This window comes from Schistocerca nitens, chromosome 4 (assembly GCF_023898315.1).
Source record: "Schistocerca nitens isolate TAMUIC-IGC-003100 chromosome 4, iqSchNite1.1, whole genome shotgun sequence".
NCBI lineage: Eukaryota > Metazoa > Arthropoda > Insecta > Orthoptera > Acrididae > Schistocerca > Schistocerca nitens.
The window spans coordinates 609,925,603-609,951,788 of record NC_064617.1 but is presented as its reverse complement, the minus strand read 5'-3'; the positions used below and the strand labels follow the sequence as shown (position 1 = coordinate 609,951,788).

At 41.1% G+C, this 26,186-nt stretch overlaps 1 non-coding gene across 1 annotated transcript; it reads left to right on the top strand.

The window, feature by feature from the left end:
* Positions 1-9,487: 9,487 nt before the first annotated feature.
* On the top strand, positions 9,488-9,560 carry Trnaa-cgc (transfer RNA alanine (anticodon CGC)). Its single transcript has one exon. It is a non-coding gene; the product is annotated as a tRNA-Ala (tRNA).
* Positions 9,561-26,186: the final 16,626 nt, after the last annotated feature.

Below are 26,186 nucleotides of genomic sequence, written 5' to 3'. Positions count from 1 at the left end.
CAAATTTCTCTTCTTCAGAAACGCTTTCCTTCCCATTGCCAGTCTACGTTTCATATCCTCTCTACTTCGACCATCATCAGTTATTTTGCTCCCCAAATAGCAAAACTCCTTTACGACTTTAAGTGTCTCACTTCCTAATGTAATTCCTTCAGCATCACCCGACTTAATTCAACTACATTCCATTATCCTCGTTTTACTTTTGTTGATGTTCAACTTATATCCTCCTTTCAAGACACTATCCATTCCGTTCAACTGCTCTTCCAAGTCCTTTGCTGTCTCTGACAGAATTACAATGTCATCGGCGAACCTCAAAGTTTTTATTTCTTCTCCGTGGATTTTAATACCTACTCCAAATTTATCTTTTGTTTCCTTCACTGCTTGCTCAATATACAGATTGAATAACATCAGGGAGAGGCAACAACCCTGTCTCACTCCCTTCCCAATCACTGCTTCCCTTTCATGTCCTTCGACTCTTATAACTGCCATCTGGTTTCTGTACAAATTGTAAATAACCTTTTGCTCCCTGTATTTTACCCCTGCCACCTTCAGAATTTGAAAGAGAGTATTCCAGTCAACATTGTCAAAAGCTTTCTCTAAGTCTACAAATGCTAGAAACGTAGGTTTGCCTTTTCTTAATCTAGCTTCTAAGATAAGTCGTAGGGTCAATATTGCCTCACGTGTTCCTATATTTCTACGGAATTCAAACTGATCTTCCCCAATGTCGGCTTCTACTAGTTTTTCCATTCATCTGTAAAGAATTCGTGTTAGTATTTTGCAGCCGTGACTTATTAAACTGATAGTTCGGTAATTTTCACATCTGTCAACACCTGCTTTCTTTGGGATTGGAATTATTATATTCTTCTTGAAGTCTGAGGGTATTTCGCCTGTCTCATATATCTTGCTCACCATATGGTAGAGTTTTGTCAGGACTGGCTCTCCCAAGGCTGTCAGTAGTTCTAATGGAACGTTGTCTACTCCTGGGGCCTTGTTTCGACTCAGGTCTCTCAGTGCTCTGTCAAACTCTTCACGCAGTATCATATCTCCCATTTCATCTTCATCTATATCCTCTTCCATTTCCATAATACTGTCCTCAAGTACATCGCCCTTGTTCAGACCCTCTATGTACTCCTTCCACCTTTCTGCTTTCCCTTCTTTGCTTAGAACTGGGTTTCCATCTGAGCTCTTGATATTCATACAAGTGGTTCTTTTTTCTCCAAAGGTCTCTTTAATTTTCCTGTAGGCAGTATCTATCTTACCCCTGGTGAGATAAGCCTCTACATCCTTACATTTGTCCTCTAGCCATCCCTGCTTAGCCATTTTGCTCTTCCTGTCGATATCATTTTTGAGACGTTTGTATTCCTTTTTACCTGCTTCATTTACTGCATTTTTATATTTTCTCTTTTGATCAATTAAGTTCAATATTTCTTCTGTTACCCAAGGATTTCTACTAGCCCTCGTCTTTTTACCTACTTTATCCTCTGCTGCCTTCACTACTTCATCCCTCAAAGCTACCCATTCTTCTTCTACTGTATTTCTTTCCCACATTCCTGTCAATTGTTCCCTTATGCTCTCCTTGAAACTGTCTACAACCTCTGGTTCTTTCAGTTTATCCAGGTCCCATCTCCTTAAATTCCCACCTTTTTGCAGTTTCTTCAGTTTTAATCTACAGTTCATAACCAATATATTGTGGTCCGAGTCCACATCTGCCCCTGGAAATGTCTTACAATTTAAAACCTGTTTCCTAAATCTCTGTCTTACCATTATATAATCTATCTGAAACCTGTCAGTATCTCCAGGCTTCTTCCATGTATACAACCTTCTTTTATGATTCTTGAACCAAGTGTTAGCTATCATTAAGTTGTGCTCTGTGCAAAATTCTACCAAACGACTTCCTCTTTCATTTCTTCCCCCCAATCCATATTCACCTACTAAGTTTCCTTCTCTTCCTTTTCCTACTACCGAATTCCAGTCACCCATGACTATTAAATTTTCGTCTCCCTTCACTATCTGAATAATTTCTTTTATTTCATCATACATTTCATCAATTTCTTCATCATCTGCAGAGCTAGTTGGCATATAAACTTGTACTACTGTAGTAGGCGTGGGCTTTGTGTCTATCTTGGCCACAATAATGCGTTCACTATGCTGTTTGTAGTAGCTTACCCGCACTCCTATTTTTTTATTCATTATTAAACCTACTCCTGCATTCCCCCGTTTTGATTTTGTATTTATAACCCTGTATTCGCCTGACCAAAAGTCTTGTTCCTCCTGCCACCGAACTTCACTAATTCCCACTATATCTAACTTTAACCTATCCATTTCCCTTTTTAAATTTTCTAACCTACCTGCCCGATTAAGGGATCTGACATTCCACGCTCTGATCCGTAGAATGCCAGTTTTCTTTCTCCTGATAACGATGTCCTCTTGAGTAGTCCCCGCCCGGAGATCCGAATGGGGGTCTATTTTACCTCCGGAATATTTCACCCAAGAGGATGCCATCATCATTTATCCATACAGTAAAGCTGCATGCCCTTGGGAAAAATTACGGCTGTAGTTTCCCCTTGCTTTCAGCCGTTCGCAGTACCAGCACAGCAAGGCCGTTTTGGTTAGTGTCACAAGACCATATCAGTCAATCATCCAGACTGTTGCCCCTGCAACTACTGAAAAGGCTGCTGCCCCTCTTCAGGAACCACATGTTTGTCTGGCCTCTCAACAGATACCCCTCCGTTGTGGTTGCACCTACGGTACGGCTATCTGTATCGCTGAGGCACGCAAGCCTCCCCACCAACTGCCAGGTCCATGGGTCATGGGGAACTTTACAGTTAAGATCAATTAAAATTTCTTTAGTAGCAGCTGCCTTTTTCCATTTGCAAACATTTCCACATTAGGCACTTGAGATACATCAGTGCCTTCTGATAAACATATTGTCATAGAATAACAGTCAGTGACATCATTAACTTTCACTCCTACAGTTCAAATTGCCCCTATAGAGATTATCATGCCCAGTATAATCCCAAAATTCAATAAATACCAGCTAAAGCTTCAGGCTAACAAATAATTTCACACATTGGCTTTTAATGTCACAGTCTGAAATGCGTTAACAGAAATTCTCATCAAAGCTACACTTTTTCTGAATAAGACATGATCTCCTCATATATCTTGCAATGTCTTCATTTATAACCTGCAACAGATGTGCTGTAACTGCTTTGCTGGGGATAAATGTTTTCAACAGAAAATAATTCAAAAGTGAACATAATTATGAAATGTTAATTTTGAAGTTTTTTTTGCGGAAATAATGTTCTTGAAATTTGGTTGGTTTGTTGAAAATAACAAATGTTGACCAGAACTCATCTTCATTTCATTAGTTCCTGTTTCCTAAGAGAAAACAGGCCAGAGAACATCATAGTACTAAAATGATGTGAAACGTCAGCTATACTTTCAGATGTATAATTTATTATGTCTCAAAATATTACATCACACTGGGGTTCCCACACATTTTCTTGCATACGTTACATGCTCTTGTTAACAACTGATTTATTGTTGTAGTTAGTAAATATGCTAATTGCAAGTACAAAAGTTGTTGATAATTACAAAAAAATGTTATCAGCTGGTGGTTACAACTGAAATGCATGAAATGTGATACAAAGACAGTTGCATATCTTTTGTGTTACTGAAAAATGAGTGAAATGATATGAGTACACAATTCTGATTACATTTTTGTTAATTATGCTGAACTAAATTGTCCCAAGTATTCCCAATGTGCCTCCTGTTTCAAGTATGAGTATGTTATTTTTTAGTATGAACAGAATTTCAATATATAATATAGCAGCCCAAATAAACACTTTGTTAATCTGGCTTTGGTTTATGAATTTCAGTAATCATGTGGTGATCAGATGTTATGTCAGCCAATAGCGTAGGAAGCTGGCAGTATGATATGGTTGTTACTGATTCCAGACATTTTAATTATAGTATATTCGATATCCCTTTTGTTATTCAATTGTTTGTAAATGAAAAGCCTTAATTGCAACTAAAAAATTGACAATACACATTCCTATCAACGGATGGAAGTAATATTAGTGAGTACTTTAAAATGAAGCAGTTGAAAATTATGTTATAGAGCGCAAAAGGTGAAATTATTTATTTGGGTCCTCCCTAATGACATAACAGTTAATCATGTAGTCCAAAGCATAAGAAAAATGAACTGCTAAAATATATTTATTATAGTTTTACAATGACCTACAGCAACCACATTTAGAAACACTAATACACTCCTGGAAATTGAAATAAGAACACCGTGAATTCATTGTCCCAGGAAGGGGAAACTTTATTGACACATTCCTGGGGTCAGATACATCACATGATCACACTGACAGAACCACAGGCACATAGACACAGGCAACAGAGCATGCACAATGTCGGCACTAGTACAGTGTATATCCACCTTTCGCAGCAATGCAGGCTGCTATTCTCCCATTGAGACGATCGTAGAGATGCTGGATGTAGTCCTGTGGAACGGCTTGCCATGCCATTTCCACCTGGCGCCTCAGTTGGACCAGCGTTCGTGCTGGACGTGCAGACCGCGTGAGACAACGCTTCATCCGGTCCCAAACATGCTCAATGGGGGACAGATCCGGAGATCTTGCTGGCCAGGGTAGTTGACTTACACCTTCTAGAGCACGTTGGGTGGCACGGGATACATGCGGACGTGCATTGTCCTGTTGGAACAGCAAGTTCCCTTGCCGGTCTAGGAATGGTAGAACGATGGGTTCAATGACGGTTTGGATGTACCGTGCACTATTCAGTGTCCCCTCGACGATCACCAGTGGTGTACGGCCAGTGTAGAAGATCGCTCCCCACACCATGATGCTGGGTGTTGGCCCTTTGTGCCTCGGTCGTATGCAGTCCTGATTGTGGCGCTCACCTGCACGGCGCCAAACATGCATACGACCATCATTGGCACCAAGGCAGAAGCGACTCTCATCGCTGAAGACGACACGTCTCCATTCGTCCCTCCATTTACGCCTGTCACGACACCACTGGAGGCGGGCTGCACGATGTTGGGGCGTGAGCGGAAGACGGCCTAACGGTGTGCGGGACCGTAGCCCAGCTTCATGGAGAGGGTTGCGAATGGTCCTCGCCGATACCCCAGGAGCAACAGTGTCCCTAATTTGCTGGGAAGTGGCGGTGCGGTCCCCTACGGCACTGCGTAGGATCCTATGGTCTTGGCGTGCATCCGTGCGTCGCTGCGGTCCGGTCCCAGGTCGACGGGCACGTGCACCTTCCGCCGACCACTGGCGACAACATCGATGTACTGTGGAGACCTCACGCCCCACGTGTTGAGCAATTCGGCGGTACGTCCACCCGGCTTCCCGCATGCCCACTATACGCCCTCGCTCAAAGTCCGTCAACTGCACATACGGTTCACGTCCACGCTGTCGCGGCATGCTACCAGTGTTAAAGACTGCGATGGAGCTCCGTATGCCACGGCAAACTGGCTGACACTGACGGCAGCGGTGCACAAATGCTGCGCAGCTAGCGCCATTCGACAGCCAACACCGCGGTTCCTGGTGTGTCCGCTGTGCCGTGCATGTGATCATTGCTTTTACAGCCCTCTCGCAGTGTCCGGAGCAAGTATGGTGGGTCTGACACACCGGTGTCAATGTGTTCTTTTTTCCATTTCCAGGAGTGTATATGCTTGTGGAAAATAAGACTAACTTCTTTTTTCTCTACACGAAGTACAGGACCTTCACCACTCATCTACTCGATTGTGAGTAGTATGTCTGTGGTATGACTTAAAGCCATGTGCAGAGGAAGCAGGGACAGGAGAGATTGCCCATCCCTCTAAGAAAATAAAATAAATAAAATCTGGTTTCAGGTAATGTCTCTCATTGAAACCATTGTGACACATTACACCTTTAGGAAATAAAAAGTTTAGAGGTCTGTAATCATTGGGAGATTTAATTTACAGTGATTAATGGTACTCATAGGGAAATTACAGCAAGAGAAAGGAAAGATCAGCTTACGCTCATAGTGGACAACTCATTCAACATGCTGAAGAGGCTGTTTTGGTAGCGACTGAGAGAACAGAGTGCAAACAATTGCAGATTGTGGCCCTGTTGGGATCAATAGTGAATATTATCTGGGTACAGATGCCATTCTTGGACCATTCCAATAATTGGCAGAGAAGACTGGACTTGCTTGTGGAATTTCAATGAAGCATTCAATCTGTAGCATTTTCCAAAGGGCTGATTCTGACTTCCCTGATTCTGGGTTAAATGGGAGATTGAACCACAGACTTCAAAGGTTCTAAAGCTCTGCTGTGACTTCCTAGACTTGTGACCTTGTGTTAAGAACTGTAGGGTCTCCTTAAATCGATTAGGGGTGCATAGCCCATCAGAGGCTGCTATCCAGGCAGCTGAGTCTGTGGTTTCACACAAAGGAATTTAGATTAGGTAATTCTCCATTCAATCAAGATAATTGTAATTGTGTTGGAGGTCTGCACACCACTTATTAGCCAGGTCTGCTCCAGAATGGCATGTGCAGGAGCTGTGAGTTGCATTCTGCCAGTATCATGCAAGTATGGAATCACGAGAGAGAGAGCTCAATCAGTAATAAAATTCATTATTCTACAACTCTTACATACAGAGGTGATGATGATGCCTCAGTGGCATGGGTGGTTACCCAGGCAACAGTGGCCATCTTAGCATAACTCCCAGCTGTGTGATGGATGTGCATGGATATGCAAGGCAGTGGTGCTTGCCTCAACAGACGCCCCTTGACCAGCGTGACAGCTGTGCTGATGTAAGGTAGGCACCTAAAGTGGTCTGTGGGCTTATGCCACAGTGATCATGAACAGAAGGCCTGGTGCGCAGATGCCCAGTGCTGAACCCATGATTCTTGAGAGACACCCAGAATGCCAGACGAAGAAACCCTAGATGAGAGTGACCCTTATTGGCCAACCCAGAGTCATCAGATGTAGCAACATATTGTAGACCAGCAGCTAGCTGATGATGCTGTTAGACAAAGTTGAAGCTGCTTTTCCCCACATCAGACCATCAGCTTGTGTGGGGACAGTGTTGGCCTGAGTCAGGAGTTCTCAACCAGTCATAGTGTATGGATACTAGTCCTGCGAGTGTTTATAGTCGCTGTTGCCAGTTATGTTGTGAAAGTTACTTTGCTGACCATGGAAGTGGAACATTATGGTGATTTATATGGAAATATGGCCCACCACTGAGGGAGACTCTGACCATGCTGCATGTTAACAGTATTCTAGCACCCAACAGCAGAATTTCGGAATGCAGCTTGCCTGCCTGCGTACCAACAGGTTATGAAGTCTGGACTGTGGTTGTTGCCACAAAATTCCTCTCTCTTTAGGAATATTTGATCCTCCAAATCACAGATCATTGCTAAACCTGTGAATCATGTAGTGTAACACAGTGTTATTGTGTTTACATCACCTTACACTCTAATTTACAATGTCTACATTGACTGTCTTTTTTCTTTGCATACACAATCTCATGATGTATGGAGACTGATATACCCGCAATTGTTCATACCTTGAGGTTGACTCACTTAGCCACTATGCAATGGACTAGAAGTTCAAGTGAGCAGATGCTTTGCCAATGATAAACTTAGGCTGTACAAGCAAGGACCAGGATTTAGGTGTTACGTGAAGATGAAATTTGTATTACCATGTAGTGGAGCATGTTGTTTCTTAATATAGCAACAAGTCTCACTTCTTTCTACTGTACTGATGAATGATGTTTATGCAGAAACATGATTTTTAAATAGTAGTATAGAAAGGACTGCCCATTGTGCACACATTTTTCAGATTTGTGTCCAGATATGAAGCAAGAAATGTGAGTGCACTGTATCAACAAAGCACAACAATGATCAAGTGTCTTTAATTGTGATCAAGAAGTCATTTACAATTTGCAATCATGTTTTGGGGATCCTCTGGACTCCACAGAACAAGGGGTCTTATGACAATGCTCTAGCCTCAGAACTAAAGAAGCTTTATTATGTAATCTCTTACTTGCTATCTGTCATTCGAAGAGGTATCATGTCCAAACTGGCAATGAGGAGGTTGTAAATGAGCGGCCTGTACTCTCAGTATTGTAATGGTTTGTGCAAAATGTTAAATGTAGAAGAGTTCATTATAGAGTGGTTACATGATTTTGTAGCTAGTTGCTAGAGAATATTAGCTCTTTTACAGCTATTCACCCTCTTCAGGCAGAGGCAGAGTTCCACAGTACAATTAGTGGCACTAAATTCTAGGACCACTGCACAAATAATTAATGAAAAGGTGACCATAAGAAGATATTCAGGGAAATTGATATTATGAACAGCATCAGGGTCACAGATTACTACATGTACACTCAGCACTGCAAAAGCAAACTTGAGCCATTGCACCACTTCAGCTTGTGATATCTGCTAAATATAGTGCAACACCTGTTCTTCTTAATGCACACTTTCTTTCCAGCTATAAGATTGTCAACAGAAGTGAGTATGGTGGATCTAGGTTATTATTCAGGTAGGTCATATTTGTAGCTGGCTTTATTTCTAAAGGATTATAGGGCAAATACAGTGGTGGATACATTAGATTCAGAGCTGTAGTCCCTATTATTGTTGCTGGAAGCTGAAAAGTCAGTCTTGAGACATCACAACTCATGCTGTTGAATTGCTGTTCTTTAGTTCTAAGTGTTCTGTTCCCTTGAGGTCCCCTGCTGATAGCAAATATAATAACTGCAAGTGGATTATATATAGTGTATACCCAATGAGGTTCTGTCTTCTGTAAATATGGTTGTCTTGAAAGGATGTCCTGCAGGAATCCTCCTGCGGATTCTACCCTTCCCCTCCCCACCCACACCCCTCCAATAAACAGTTTTACCTTGCATGTTTCTGTGACAGTTTGAACACTCACAGAAGGGCACACCATAATCTGCTTTCTTTGAGGTTGCTACAGCTTGTCTGCTGACATTGAAGAATGGCCCTTCTTATCTGGTGTAACCAACAAAATTTCATTCATCCTTATAGTTACAAAATTCTGTAAGATCCCCCATCTTACAGGATACTGGTGTATTGAATAGCACTCATATCTGGCATTGGCACCCACTATTGGTAAACATATTAACTCATGGAGTCAGGTGCAGTTGGCCCTGACCTCCACTGTTGCAAGATGGTAGTACAGTGAGAAGGTACTCTCTTCTGGAGGTACAATGAATTCCAGTGTAGTTGGTAATTCAATACATTCTTGGTGTAGACTAGTCAGAAACTTACTTATCAGTAGCAGTGCAGGAGTTAGCTGTCAATGAACTGCATGGTGTATGGATTGCCATAATTTGGCTATGTCTATGTGAGCGTCCCGTGCACTGTAAGAAAGAGTGCACTGGAAACTTGTCATTGCTGACTACATATCTAACATATATAGTTAGGCTTTCAGCATCTTCAAATCTCAATTCCCTCTCCTTCTCCACCTTTTCCACCGAGCGAGGTGGTGCAGTGGTTAGCACACTGGACTCGCATTCGGGAGGACGACGGTTCAATCCCGTCTCCAGCCATCCTGATTTAGGTTTTCCGTGATTTCCCTAAATCGCTTCAGGCAAATGCCGGGATGGTTCCTTTGAAAGGGCACGGCCGATTTCCTTCCCAATCCTTCCCTAACCCGAGCATGAGCTCCGTCTCTAATGACCTCGTTGTCGACGGGACGTTAAACACTAACCACCACCACCACCACCACCACCACCACCTTTTCTAAACTGCTCTCTTCCCTTTTTTGCACCCCCTATCCCTTACTCTGTCCCCTATCTGTCTCTGAAAGTCACTTGCAGAAGCTACATACGCAATTTATTTGACATGGAAACACCCTCAGCAAGTTTACTTCCACAACTTTCAACTTCCTGCAGAAGTAGCTTCCACAAGTGGAAACAGTTTCTTGTAGCTCACTACAAGTGGTTGCCTGACTTGCCAGATGTTGAAAGTTTTTCTAAACTTTTTGTGTGTTCAGAACTGGTACCACAACATCAGTATTGAAAATGAGTGTGGCACAATAACAGATCAACTGAAGAAGTGTACCGTGGAAAACCATAAACATATACACATGGCCACTGCAACCCAAGAAAATGTGAAAAAATCAAACAATTAGTTTGTTTCACCAGAAGGGAAAGTAGAATGACGGTAGAGGTATCTTTAAATTTTAGCTGATCTTTAATCTTAGTGTAAACATAAATCTATTACATTTGTAATAAATAATGTTTGTAAAAACTGAAGAGTAATTAAAAGGTGATCTCTTGGTGATCAATCTTGAAGCATTTTTGTAACCTGTTTACAACTGAATTACATTTATAGTAACTGTAACAAAAACTATTGGTGAAAGTTGAAGAAAATTAAAAGGTTATTCTTTGTGATAGAACTTACAGAATTTTTGTATCCTGGTTTCAGATATTTTATTTTACCATACACAGATTTTCAAAAGCTGCATAAAACATTCTCATAAATCATTTGGTCTCTGGTCCTCTGATTGTAATTCATTTAATAGTGTTTCTTCATAAATATGTATGCCTCTCTATCCATTTCTTCACCCAAAGATTTCTTTTCTTTTTTACTTTTGTCAAAATTTATCTTCCATAATAATAATAATAATAATAATGATAATGCAACTATGATGGCATGTGTTATGGCTCATAGCATGACACCATAAACATCTGTTTGCTGCTCTCATGACATGCCTCTAGTGGAAACACTTCTGTAAGTACTTGCGGCAGGTTGCTGAAATTAACTTGCCCAGACTACTTGCAGAAGCAAACTTGTTCAAGTCTTTGTTCTCATGTAAACACCTCAGCAAGAGCCTGCAGACGTCACTTGCAGAAGTTACTTGTTAGTGGACATGTGCCCTATGATCTCCTTTCATCTAGTTGTACAGCTGCTGAGTCATATGATAAAATACCTGCCTCACACTATCCTGCTACCCCTTTCTTGCCTTGTGCATCCTTCCCTACTTCCTCTCCACCTCTATCTACCCAGACAACAGCTTCGGTAATCAGTTTTTAATAATCAGTCCCCCTGCTACCATGAGTGTGTATGCTTGTGTATCTGTATGGTTGTGTGTGTCACACTAGAAAAAAGGTAAGTGCCAGAAAGCTAATGTTAACTGATTTTATTATGTGTTTCTGTGCACCACACATCAATCTTTATAGATAAGTGTTTGCCTTTTTCTTATCTTATATATTCTTCCATCCAGGAATTTTCTTATTGTTCATGTAAAATCTCTTAAATGCAAAACGTAAAAATTCCTTAACTGCAAAATGTAAACAATGTTTCTTAAGTGTCGCATTCTGGAACATTCAATCATTAATTCATAATTATTTAGTATAACTATTATCACTTTTTTACCTCTTTGATTTTTCCATACACAAAAAACATTGTTGTGTACATAGTTCCATGTAGTCAGTGCATACACAACTTTCCCACTAGAGCGCGCCCCGCTAAGCACAACAGCGCAGGCGCAGTGCTTGTCCATCTCCACTCTACGAGATGGCGTTGCCATAAAGACGGACCAAATTCTGCTTCCGCCGATCCACGTATTAATATGTAACGCAGCCAATGAGATTGCTGCTAACGTAGAATTTTTTCTCCTCGCAGATCACACTCGCGCAGTGATACCTGAATGCACAAGGTATTATAACGAGTGTACAGACCTCCGATTACTCAGTCTGCATTTGTCTGCACCAGTCTGTACCAGTCTACATTTGTCTGTACCAGTCTATAGTCCAGTTTCAGTCTGCGCCTAATAAGATTACCATATTCCTGTACATAGCCATGAAGAGAAATGTATAGACACTTTGTCAAATATCAGAGATATGTGAGAATAAGATTAACATACCAAGACCAAAGGAACTTCAGATTGTCAATTGTAAATAGCATTCAGAACCAAGTTAAGTAATTTTTATGCTGGTTATTATTTTAATAAATGTGTGTGAAAATTAATCCAGTTCTGTTTAAAGTTGGTCACCATCAATCTGCTACTCTAAGCATGCAAGTGGCATTTCTATCGTCTGACCTAAAGGCAGAAGATAAACATGCCACGATAAGACCACGAGACATATTGCTGACACTCGCCTACTTCGTTAGAGAGACAAGTCAACTAATCTGATGGTGTCTGTACCGAAGGTCTTATAGTACGCACACCACAAACATATAATTTTTGCTGTGTACAACTTTATACACAATGGTAAGGAGAGGCAGGTTTCAGTGTGGGGCAGCAACTGTTGTCATAGGAAGACAAGAGCAGAAATAGTTAGTGAAAAAGTTAACACAGTAAACAGAAGATTTGCTTAACTTGTATTTCTCCAGGCAAACGAGGACTCATTACAAACAATGCATCAAGAAATAGAGTCCAACTCTCAGTGTCAACAAGATGAGGCTCTCTGTACTAAAGCACGAACAAAGGAGCCAGGTTTGTGACTAGTCATTGTCTGCCTAGCTACACATAGCAAAGTGGCTCCAACCACGAGTGGGGCATCTGACTTCCACCCACTGTCCTATACTTCAGTGGCAAAGGGTGCCCGTGGTACAGAGCACCTGAAGGTGTGGCTCAGTGGGCGTGCACCATTGAGTCCATTGGATCCTGCATCACCGCTGTTGGCATCTGACGGAAACTTGCAATTCTATTGCAAAATGTATGATGCCCGTGGGGTTGTGTCGATATGTGATACCACATTCACCTCCCCCAAACCTCCTCACCATTGTTATTTAAAGTGAATGATGATGATGAGGGGAGGGGGGGGGGATGGATGGATGCATGTGGCAATGAGGAGACAGGTGCCAAACTGAGAACAGTGCCAAGCTCCCGCATGCACTCAGGCATATGCCCTGAGCCCATCTGGGAACACTTGCTTAAAAATGGGGCAGAGGGCACACGCCCACATCCAGGGGGAGAGCAGCAAATGAAGACAGAGCCTCTTGAGGATAAGTCCCTTGTCATAGGAGACTGTCAAGAATCTTATCATTTATTATGCTGTCCCCCTTGCTGGATATTCTTTTATATTTGAATATAAGTTATATTAAATGCTTAAACATAATTTGATTGTAAAGTAGTCACTGATTTTCATATACAGACTGGTTTCATACAGTTGATGACTGCAGAGGGCCCGATAGCAAATGGACAGTTGCTGCAAAGAAAGGCCCATCCCCAGATGATGGTGGCTTTTGAGAGAGTGACAACTGTGAAATGGTGTCGACTTCCATCAGCTCCAGGACCAGTACTAATGGCAGGCATCCATGCGAGCCAGATACAGTGAGAACTGCTACATACAGACAGGCATGGAATCTGAAAGGACAAAGCCTGTGGCAGGATCATGCAATTCACATGGACGAATTTGATTCTGATGATGTTGCAGCTATACTTTCAGTCTCTACAGGAGAAACATAGAAAGTGCAAGAAAATTTACAATGGTGCCTTGCCTCCAGTGCCCCATTCACCATACAATCTATAAAAGACAAAATTCATAGTGTGACATTTTGTCTGTCTAGACAGAGTGGGCACCACCCGCCATGGCGGGTCAGCAATGAAAGCAAGGTGTAGTGACACCATCCATGTAACAACTCCACCACCAATAGTCCATCATGTGTTTGGGAGTGGTAGGAAGACAATAATAGCAACAGAGCTTCATCCCATGTGAGGGAGACATGAAGTCCATCCATTGCTTAAATGTTCATAAATGCATCTATCTTCACCATTGGATTGAGGGTGGAATGGTGCACTAAAGATGTGTTGGTAGTGGAGGTGGTGAAAAACTGTTTAGACTCAGTGGCAAAAAATGGAGGTCTGTTGTCAGTCACAATCACTTCAGGTAATTCTTGAGGCAAAAGATCGACAACAAGGTCTGGATTGTGGAATGAGCCATAGCAGAGTGCCACAAAGGGAAATTTACTCGAAGTTTCAATGACAATGAACCAGTACATAATCTACATCTACATTTATACTCTGCAAACCACCCAATGATGTGTGGAGGAGGGCACTTTACGTGCCACTGTCATTACGTCCCTTTCCGGTTCCAGTCGGGTATGGTTCGCGGGAAGAACGACTGTCGGAAAGCCTCTGTGCGCGCTCGAATCTCTCTAATTTTACATTCGTGATCTCCTCAGGAAGTATAAGTAGGGGGAAGCAATATATTTGATACCTCATCCAGAAACACACCCTCTCGAAACCTGGACAAAAAGCTACACTGCGATGCAGAGCACCTCTCTTGCAGAGTCTGCCACCGGAGTTTGCTAAACATCTCCGTAACGCTATCACGCTTACCAAATAACCCTGAGACGAAACGTGCCGCTCTTCTTTGGATCTTCTCTATCTCCTCTGTCAACCCGACCTGGTACGGATCCCACACTGATGAGCAATACTCAAGTATAGGTCGAACGAGTATTTTGTAAGCCACCTCCTTTGTTGATGGACTACATTTTCTAAGGACTCTCCCAATGAATCTCAACCTGGTACCTGCCTTACCAACAATTAATTTTATATGATCATTCCACTTCATATCATTCTGCACGCATACTCCCAGATATTTTATAGAAGTAATTGCTACCAGTGTTTGTTCCGCTATCATATAATCATACAATAAAGGATCCTTCTTTCTATGTATTCGCAATATGTTACATTTGTCTATGTTAAGGGTCAGTTGCCACTCCCTGCACCAAGTGCCTATCCGCTGCAGATCTTCCTGCATTTTGCTACAATTTTCTAATGCTGCAACTTCTCTGTATACTACAGCATCATCCGCGAAGAGGTGCATGGAACTTCAGACACTATCTGCTAGGTCATTTATATATATTGTGAAAAGCAATGGTCCCATAACACTCCCCAGTGGCACACCAGAGGTTACTGTAACGTCTGTAGATGTCTCTCCATTGAGAACAACATGCTGTGTTCTGTTTGCTAAAAACTCTTCAATCCAGCCACACAGCTGGTCTGATATTCCGTAGGCTCTTACTTTGTTTATCAGGCGACAGTGTGGAACCGTATCGAACACCTTCCGGAAGTCAAGGAAAATAGCAACTACCTGGGAGACTGTATCTAATATTTTCTGGGTCTCATGAACAAATAAAGCGAGTTGGGTCTCACACGATCACTGTTTCCGGAATCCATGTTGATTCCTACAGATTAGATTCTGGGTTTCCAGAAACGACATGATACACGAGCAAAAAACATGTTCTAAAATTCTACAACAGATCAATGTCAGAGATATAGGTCTATAGTTTTGCGCATCTGCTCGAGGACCCTTCTTGAAGACTGGGACTACCTGTGTTCTTTTCCAATCATTTGTAACCTTCCGTTCCTCTAGAGACTTGCGATACATGGCTGTTAGAAGGGGGGCAAGTTCTTTCGCATACTCTGTGTAGAATCAAACTGGTATCCCGTCAGGTCCAGTGGACTTTCCTCTGTTGAGTGATTCCAGTTGCTTTTCTATTCCTTGGACACTTATTTTGATGTCAGCCATTTTTCCGCTTGTGCGAGGGTTTAGAGAAGGAACTGCAGTGCAGTCTTCCTCTGTGAAACAGCTTTGGAAAAAGGTGTTTAGTATTTCAGCTTTATGTGTGTCATCCTCTGTTTCAATGTCATCATCATCCCGGAGTGTCTGGATATTCTGTTTCGAACCACTTACTGATTAAACGTAAGACCAGAACTTCCTAGGATTTTCTGTAAAGTCGGTACATAGAATCTTACTTTCGAATTCACTGAACGCTTCACGCATAGCCTTCCTTAAGCTAACTTTGACATCGTTTAGATTCTGTTTGTCTGAGAGGTTTTGGCTGCGTTTAAACTTGCAGTGAAGCTCTCTTTGCTTTTACAGTAGTTTCCTAACTTTGTTGTTAAACCACGATGGGTTTTTCCCATCCCTCACAGTTTTACTCGGCACGTACCTGTCTAAAACGCATTTTACGATTGCCTTGAACTTTTTCCATAAACACTCAACATTGTCAGTGTTGGAACAGAAATTTTCGTTTTGATCTGTTAGGTAGTCTGAAATCTGCCTTCTATTACTCTTGCTAAACAGATAACCCTTCCTCCCTTTTTTTATATTCCAATTTACTTCCATATTCAGGGATGCTGCAATGGCCTTATGATCACTGATTCCCTGTTCTGCGCTTACAGAGTTGAAAAGTTCGGGTCTGTTTGTTATCAGTAGGTCCAAGATGTTATCTCCACGAGTCGGTTCTCTGTTTAATTGCTCGAGGTAATTTTCGGATAGTGCACTCAGTATAATGTCACTCGGTGCTCTGTCCCTACCACCCGTCCTAAACATCTTGAGTGTCCCAGTCTATATCTGATAAATTGAAATCTCCCCCTAAGACTATAACATGCTGAGAAAATTTATGTGAAATGTATTCCAGATTTTCTCTCAGTTGTTCTGCCACTAATGCTGCTGAGTCGGGAGGTCGGTAAAAGGAGCCAATTATTAATCTAGCTCAGTTGTTGAGTGTAACCTCCACCCATAATAAATCACAGGAACTATCCACTTCTACTTCACTACATGATAAACTACTACTAACAGCGACAAACATGCCACCACCGGTTGCATGCAATGTATCCTTTCTAAACACCATCTGTGCCTTTGTAAAAATTTCAGCAGAATTTGTCTCTGGCTTCAGCCAGCTTTCCATACCTATAATGATATCAGCTTCAGTGTCCAGTAAGGACTTGCAAAATCGAATTGCAAACATTGTTAAGGTGCCTGAGGTTTTGGCCCATTCATAGAACTGCTGAGGTGGGGCAGACTGATGTTCAGTACAGATGTGGCACTGAGAAGTCAAATGTTCAATTTGACCACCTGGCCCATGCCAAGTGCAATGATGCCATGATGACTGCTTGGTGTGAATGAATCCCCAATGACCTTGAAACCTTAGTGAACTGCAATGGCATGCCAATGGACAAAATATCAGTGAACTATCAAGCTATGAATCTGTCTGGCTGAACGCAGCCAACCTGTGTGGATACAGTGCAACAGAATCTGCAAATCAGGATTCATTACTGTGGCTTGGGCAATTTTCTGGTATTAAGCAGCAAAGCATGTATGTATTGTGCATCATTGTAGCAACAAGAATCAGAGGACTTATCGAATACAGAATCTGGGCCAACAGGGAAATGGAAAAGAGCATCTGCATTAGCACGCCTTGAAATCAGCTGATACACAATCTCATATTGATAATTTGACAAAAGAAGATACTAACATTGCAGGTTCTGCACTGTTCGAGTAGGGACTGACTGAGAAGGGCTAAATAAAGATTGTATAGGTTTATGGTCAGTCACCAAGTAAAACTTTCTGCCAAAACGATGCTGGCGAAACTTAGCGACACAACAGACAGTGACAAGAGCCTCCTTTTCAGTTTGCAAATAATTACACTGAACCTTGTTCAATAACTTTGAAGCAAAGGCAGTTGGCTTGTCAACAGAGCTAACTTCATGTGATAAAACTGAACTGATGCAAGGAGAGTAAACCTCCACAACCAAGACAACAGATTTGACTGGATCTAAATGAACAAGTCATCAATCACTAAGCAAAGCATCTTTCGACTTCTGGAAAGTAAACTGACACTCTTGTGATCAAACAAAAGGAACATTCTTCCTGCACAAACAATGTAAAGGAGCCATAACTTCAGCAGTATTAGGAATAAATCGGATCTAATACGCGTGTTCCCCTAACAGACTGCAATTCCCATTCACTGCATGCGGGTGGAAGGTCATAGATAGCAAGCAAATGAGATTTCAATAGGTGAACACTCTAAATGTTAATGACATGTCCTAACTACTCAAGTTCAGTCTGACAAAACACACATTTTTCTCTATTACATCTGAAACCAGTTACAGACAACACTTAAAAGAGAGTGCAAGGATTACTATTGTGTTCTTCAGGAGTATGACCTGAGGTGCCAATATCATCTAAATTCAACAAAAAAGAAATTTTTGTAGTCAGCTGCTGCAAAAAGTGCTGAAATATGGTGGGTACAGAAGCACGGCCAAAGGACAATCTCAAAATTTTTTGAGAAGACCCAAATGACTATTAGCGAAAAAGACCTCTTGCAGCTGATTGTCTTGAGGGACTTGCAAACATGCATCGTGCAAATCAGTTTTGGAAAGGTAATGAGTGGTGCTCAGTTTATACATCAGTTGTTTCATGTGTGGCAAGGGGTAACTGGCAATGACTGACTGAGAATTCGTAGTTTTCTTAAAGTTGGTGCCCAACCAGAATCTGCTGGATGGCTTCTTTAGAATAACGAGAGGGGACACACACTGACTGCCAGTAATGGGTGCTGTGACCCGTCTGTCTTGCAGAGCAGTAAGTTCCTAAGCCACTTGTTCTTGAAGAGCCTGAGAGAGAGGATGAGCTCTAATAAAACGTGGCTGCGCATTGTCTTTCATTGTGATATGGGCAAGAAAATTATTGTTTTTGCCTAAACCGCCACAAAACAAATCCTGGGATTTGGCACATAACATAGCAACACTGTGCTGATGATCAAAGGAAAAAACAGAAAGTATGTTTCCTGAATGCTTATCTCAAACAAATAAAAAGAGTCTAGACCAAAAATGTTAGCACTATCGCAGAAGGAAATCACTGTAAATGTCACTGTCTTTGTCAACTCTCAGAAAATTGCAAGAATGCTGCAAGTGCTGAAGGCAAGTATGTCTTGGTTGTTATATGCCATCAGTGTATGGCATGATGTGCACAACTTAGGTTTTCCAAGCAATTTGTAAGTGCTATAATTGAGCAAAGTCATCGAAGCTCAGTGTCAAGGTGCAATCAGATTGATTTTCCAGCCATAGTAAGAGACACAAAAAGTTTCTTGTCTTCAAGAAGCACTGCAGATGAGTTGGAACCATTTTATGAGCAGCTATTACACTTTTGTTTTACACTAATTACAATGTGAGGCTTTAAAAGCACATTACAGACTGTTTGTGACTTAGACTTGCAGGAAGGAGTAGCTTAAGGAGGTGCATTATGTTTCTGTAAGCACACAGACTGTACATGTCCCCATTTACTGCAAAAGAAGCAAGTCACTTCACATGAGGGACAAGATCAGTGAGCATTTTTCATATTACAGCAAGGGCATGCCTTCATACCTTGTGCCACGTGTGATTCATGTTTATGTGAGTGCTGTGGCTGTGGCCAGCAGGACCGCTGTTTGCAAGCTGGCTGCAACATCTGTTTACTGTGTCTGTCCATTGAACAAACAGGTGCTACCTCAAAACTGTCTGCTGTGCTTTTGTAGGAATCTTTATAGTCTAGAATCTGAAGAAGCTATTGCAAGGAGGGATCCAGGTATTTAAGAATCTGTTCCCAAATTTGTAAGTCATTTACACTGTGCATGATAGCACCAGAAACTATTGCATCCCTGTAATATTTGTTTGAAACTTCACTGTCTAGTAAGGCCTTCCAATTCAGTCACCCACAGACTGTATGTCTGTCCTTGTTGCCTATGCAACCTGAAGAATTTGTAATGGCCAGCTGCCACTTGACTTGCCCCTTGCCCTCTTAATACTTTGTAAGGTCCTGCAGTAGGTCATCGCATGGTTCTAGTTCAGGGTGGAATGTGGGAAACAATTTTGCACATGAGTGATAAACAGTCACTCCTGCCTTGGGCAAGAAACAAGAATGTTTATCAGTATGTCGTGTGCCACGATGTGCATGCATTGAACTGTGCGAGGAACTCTGTGCATTCTTCCCTCATCTCATCACGAAATGGTGGCATATATGCAGGTGGTGCAGGCAGTGGTGCTGCCATTGGGTCCAGAACCTTGTTTGAAGCTGTCTGCACCATCCTGAAGCAATTCATCACGTCAAGCAGTTGTGTCATTTGTTGACTGTGAAATTGAATGAACTGAGTTAGGTCAACTGCAGACAGCACAGCAAGCGATTGTAATGTAGTATCCACTATCTACGCAATGAGCAAAACAACAAGAGAGCACAAGCAAGGCAAACACTGGGGACACAGCGGAGAAGTAACTGAAAAAAACGAACCAAAAAGTGTTTTGCAAATGATATAATATACTATCCATTCGGTTTTCTTGCTGTGTGTAGAGATAGTTTAGTGAGAGGAATCTCAGAAGAAGGCAGAAATTAAATTAGTTACAAGACATCTTGATGGCATGCACAATCATGGGAAAATTTAATGAGTTCTTCATTTACTTCCTAAGAAGTGTCTGAGGTTTGTTTGGTTCTTGAGTGAAGCAAAACAAATGTGACTTCAGAATGAGTTCTTAAGTGGACCAAATCTCAAACATGGAGATGGGTCTATTTGAATTTTTGTGTGCATGAACTGCCTAACAGATTACGATGCTCAAGAGACACTTACTGAAATTTGTACAATAGGATCTCATACAAAATCCAACAAATTCCATTGAAGAGTTTTTACATTTCATTACGAAACTTGAACATATTTTTAAATTCAAGCCACATAATGGGAACAGCAGACAGGGAAATGTGTATTAGAATGGCAATTACAATAAACACCAAAATAATTATCATTTTAACAATAATTTTCACAGAGGGAACAGAAACAGAAACTTTCATACGAAAATAAAAATGAGAGTGAAGATTTGAGGGGCAGGAGTCTCACAAAATGCAACGCCAGAATACGGGGTAAGGCAATTAGAGATCTCCACATCTCAAGTGCAGAGGTGGCAAAATAAACTAGTGTTGAAAAGGACATGTTATTTTAAAAATTCTGCGAGTGTTAAAAATTCAGCAAAAAAGCCTCAAATGTTGGAGATAGAAGTTACAACAAGTAAGAATAAAGTAGGGAATAATTTTAAGCAGTGCAACTCAAAGAGGGCACAAGAAAGACTGTAAAATGTGTGGATAAATCTGATGGTGAGGATATGGGGCTGAAAATGTACTTTTTGAAAGGGAAGTTGGTGATGGTGTGAATACGTGTTTGTAGAAAGATCCTGTGATCGAAGAGAGGCTGAAGTGGATCTGAATTTGGTAGAGGTGGAATGTATGACAATCATAACAATTTAGTAATGTAGGTGAAAGCAGATGAAGCTATCTGTGAAAGTGGCAAAGCCGTAGTCTCATCAGCTGGAAATGAATTTTGTGTCATATCGACAGAAATATGTGACGGTATTTTTGAAGGCGGCATAGCAACAGTCTTGTCAGCTGGTGATGAATTTCATTATGTATCAGCAGATGTGGGTAATATATTGTTAAAGGGAGATGAAGATGATATTTTAGGTGCTGATGTTGTAAAGGTTAAAGCTACTGATTGAGATACTCAGAGTAAGGCATTTGTGCATTTATTTTGATTGATGGAAGTCACCCAATGGCTCCTGATGAAAGCATGAATTATTGTTGGATGTGGAATATGAATGTGAAGGTATTGTGTTAGGTAGTGGATCATAACGCAAAGTGTCAGAGAAATCCGAGAGTAGAAAAAATGTAAGGAGAAAGGGTTAGATTTGAGTTTGGCAAAATTCATGTATACTGTGAGTCTAATGTGGACCACTGCATTAGCAACAATTTATATGGAGTATCAGTGGAGGTTGGTTTCCATAATGTATAGGTGGATGTAATGGATGTTATAAGTAAAGAAGGGTGGAAATAAATGAGGATTTGATTAATAGAGAGGAAGTTTTAAGTTGTGTGGTTAATTATGAGAATGTTGCAGCTTCTGATATTGTTAATTCTGAGGAAGCAAGCAGTATATTTAGGCTTACAAGGATGATGAAATGACAGTTTTTGCGGATGATTTAAATCATTCAGATGAGTTGGAGGTAGATTAAGAAACTCTAGGAATGGATGATAAGACTGAAGGTTATTCTGAAATTATATTGTGTATCATAAGTATGGAGGAAAATGGAAGGGACTTTCAAACTGATCACTCAAGGGTGCAGTGTTTAGAGAAGGGTGAAATTAAAAATGTGCAACCAGTAAATGAAATAAATGATGTTGATGAAGAAAGAAAGTGTGCATTTCTCGAACAAAAAAGTCAGGAAATTGAGCTGCAAATGTAAGAGTCTTTTGGTGAACAAGGAAAGAGGCTTAAGTTTGAGCAGTTAAAAAAATTCAAAACACTAAAATTTAACCAGTATTCATTCTGGTGAGATAAATGCTATAAGAGGTAATGGTAGCAGAGTTGCACCTTGTGCATGAAAAATGTGATGATTATTAGTGTAAGTGAGTAAATAAGTGTAATTTCATCTGTAGTTTTCTTAAGGATTTTTGGGGCTACTTCTGTTTTGTGCAAGTGTTAATTTGGTAAATTTAAGATGTAAATGATAAATTGTGCACTGAGGTCAGCAGAGCAAAAATTAATTTCATTATTTATGTGAGAGGGGAAAGAGTTGTACTGAACATAAGATTTGGGGATCAAATTTCGATTTTGGTTGGGGTTTTCATGTAATATGTGCAGTTTATTTGTAATTAATGTTTGCACAAAATTTAGTGTGTGGAGGTCATGAGACCTCAGTAAAATTTTAGTTGCTTGTGGGAGTAAAACATGTAGTTATATGCAAAGTTTGAGTGAAGTTTTCAGGGTATATCATGTGAATTAATTCTATAATGTACATTATTTTGGAAGGATTCTCAATAGATATGCATGTAATAGTAGTAGAACAAAATGGGAGTAAAGTGGACACTGGAACTTTTCAAGTGGAGAACTCAAGGGAGCAATTTAGGACACTTTGTGGCAATTTCTGGAGGAAGACAGACCTGTCTAGAGTAACATGTGGATTTCAGTTGAATAGTTTCTTGGCAATGAATGGCCCCTTTTGAAGGGGCTTTATATTTCAAAAGGTTTGAATGTGTTCCAGACTGGGGCTCTAATTTTTGCTGCTTGATTTATGGAACTGAGAATAGACAGGGCATGAGTTACCATTCTTTTTATCAAGTTTGTTAATTTGTGAATCATCATATTGAACTTGGAGAATCTTTTGAGTATTGTGATCATGGAAATGAGTCTTTGGTGATGATTTAGTTTTAGGAGTTTGCTACCATTCTCGTATTGCTCTCAACATAACATTACTACATTTTCTATCTGCATTTTAACTGAATATTGTAGGACCACATCCCTTTTATGTGAGATGTCCTTTCTTGATTAAACATTATTCAACATAATTATCTGATGTCTTCATCAATTACAGATATTAGAACAAAACCCTTTTTATTAAATTATTTGCATATCCTTAATTTTATATTTCTGTGCATTTTATTAACTTGCAATTCTAGCCAATGCATAGACTATTTGACTGCAGGACCACAGCTACAAGTTATTATTGCAGTGAATTATCTGCAGGGCATGAAAGCAGATGTGCATAGATCGTCCCTATGACTACATCATGTATTCTTTTTAAACAGAGGTGTGCATGGCTCCAGTACCTAAAGTACAAGTAACCGAAGATGAAGATACAACTGTATTGCTTGCATGGGATGCTGTTTAGCAAGAGCAAATACACTAGCAGTAACTGTTAGGTACCGTCACAGTAGCCACCAGGGAGGTGGAGGTTAATGGTAAGGAAGCTAGCACATTGGATTGAGGAGGACCAGGTGAAGTGAGTTAGAGAGAAGGTGTCGAGGTTGTGGAGGAGCGAGGATAGGGTGTCTTTGCTTCAGGTGCCATGAAGCTATCATCAATGAACCTGAACTAGACAGGGGGTTTGGGGTTCTGGGAGACTTGATAGGTTTCAATTATATGAATGTGTGGTGTCTGTCCTTTTGGACATGTTCAAGAGGAACAGGCACCATCTGGTTAATTTCCTCTAGATGGCCCATAAAAAGGTCAGCATAAGTGACTGTCATGTGGATGCCCATGGTTTTGCTGTGGACTTGTTTATATATTTCCTGTTAAAAAAGGAGTAATTGTGTATCAGGATATAAAGGACATAATTTTTATGTTGCATGGGGAATGAGGCAGCGGGTTTGTAATCTGAAGGACAATGGGAGAAGTAGTGTTTGATAGTAGCAAGGTTGTGGGCATGAGGGGTGTTGGTGTATAGGGAGGTGGCATCAACAGTGATGATTAGAGATCCAGGAGGCAAAGGGGTGGGGATGGTACAGAGTCAGTGATGAAAGTGGTTAATATCTTTGATGTGAGATGCTAGGGTAATTGGTTGGAGGTGTTAGTCAATAAAAGTGGAAATGCTTTCAGCAAAAGCACAATAGCCAGCTACAAAGGGGCAACCAGGATTGTTGGGTTTGTGGATTTTGGGAGGCATGTAGAAGGTGGATGTGCAGGGTGTCACTGGGGTGATGAGGAAGATGTAGTCATGGGAGAGGATCTAGGATGGGCCTACAGATTTCAGTAGGTATTGAAGTTTATGTTAGATTTCTGGAATAGGAGAACCATGGCAGAGTTTGTATGTGTAGGAGTCAGATTGTTGGCAGAAGCCTTCTGTTGGGTAATCACTGCAATTAATAATGACAGTGGTGGAGCCTTTGTCTGTATGGAGGATGATTAGTTCTGGATCTGTTTTGAGTTCATGTACAGCTCTCCTTTCTTCTTAGGAAGTGTTCTTCAGAAATATGGTGAGGCTAAGTTGGAGAGAAGGAATTGCAGGAAATGTGACCAAAGGGTGATTCGATGGGAGAGTAGGAGGGTTACGGGTGGACTGTGGTATGAACTGGGAGAGGCAAGCTTCAGTGTTGGGATTAGGTTGACTTTGGTTCTGCTCTTGGGCTTCAGGTTTCATCTCAGCTACTGATCCTTTTTCTACCCCATCAACTTTAATAATAATTCTCACTACAATTTTTACATTATTTTCAATTTCTGTGAGACTATCCTCTAGCCACTCTCACCTCTCCAAATTCTGATCTCGTATGGTTTAAAAGTAAAGAAAATCGATCTGTTGTCAACCATTGCCCTTCTGCACCTATTCCTTCTCTCTGAATTTTAGCGCTGCCTGCAACACTACCAATGCCATCTGACCCACATAACTCTAGGATATCTTGATTTCAGTGGCTATGGCTGATGGTTATAAACACAAATTTACTATGCACCTGCTGACTGTACTTAACTTAAATGTGTTATATGCCCTCTCTGCTGCTCTGGATCCACTGATTGGTATGTGGACTGCTGACTGCTGTCTGGAGATGCTGCCTGCACCATGTGGACATTTGCTTGCTGCCTGGAGGCACTGTTTGGTGCTGTGTGAATTGCCACCTGCTGCTTAGAGATGCTGCACACTGCCACACTAGGATGAGCTGCCACCTCTGTAGACAGCTCACCGGCCGTGGATCAAAGCCAAGTGTGCCTGGCACCATATGAGTTGACACTCGCACACTGCTACCTTTGCAGAAATGCTGCTGCTGCTGGTTGCACTGGCGATGCATTGAGAAGTCACCATACGAGTTGACTTTCGGTTGCACTGGTGATGCATTGAGAAGCCGCTGTCTGCGGCTGCCTCATGATCAGGTGCCAAGTGCTGGTAAAGCTACTAACATGTGCAACTGCATTTAACTACTGCACTGCATGTGCTGCTGTTGCTGCTGCACTACACAAATCTCTTGAGCCTGCAGGCTAACTGACTTCTTCTGAGATTTAAAAAAAAAAATTACTGTGATGCACAATCCCAAAAAAATCTCAAATGGTCCAATTCTGGACAAGCTGCCACAGTTACAATGATAAAAAAATTATCATGGATTAATCAATTTAATTGAGACTTTACCAGAAACAAGCATTCCAATAATGACTTGACCTGACAGTTTGCTGTGAGCAATGTATGACCCAGAACCTTATCATTGCTAGCTGAAGTCATTACTGGATGGTTGTGTAGTTACTTTGCAAGACCACATCCAAACACAATTAAATATTCCTTGACCTTTTATTAGCAAAGACAAATTTTTTAAATGAACATATGTAATTGAAATAATGAACTTGTTTTTACACAAACAGTCCTTCTGAGGAACACCTATAATTGAACATTAAAGTAGACATTGAAAATATTGCTTCAGTCATAACATTTTTTATTTTGTTTTTTGTTTTTTTGTTGTTTTTTTTTTTTTTTTTAATGCTTAGTCCATGTCTGGTTCTGTCCTGCTACATGCCCATCATCGGGTGTGATAATTATTTTCTACTGCAATCCTGAGTAACGCGGCTGAAAATATAGGACACAGTGTACCACCACCTAGCGTGCTCTCCATCATGGTACTTGGGGTCGCAGCACAAAATTATCAAACCTGATGGTGGGAATTTAA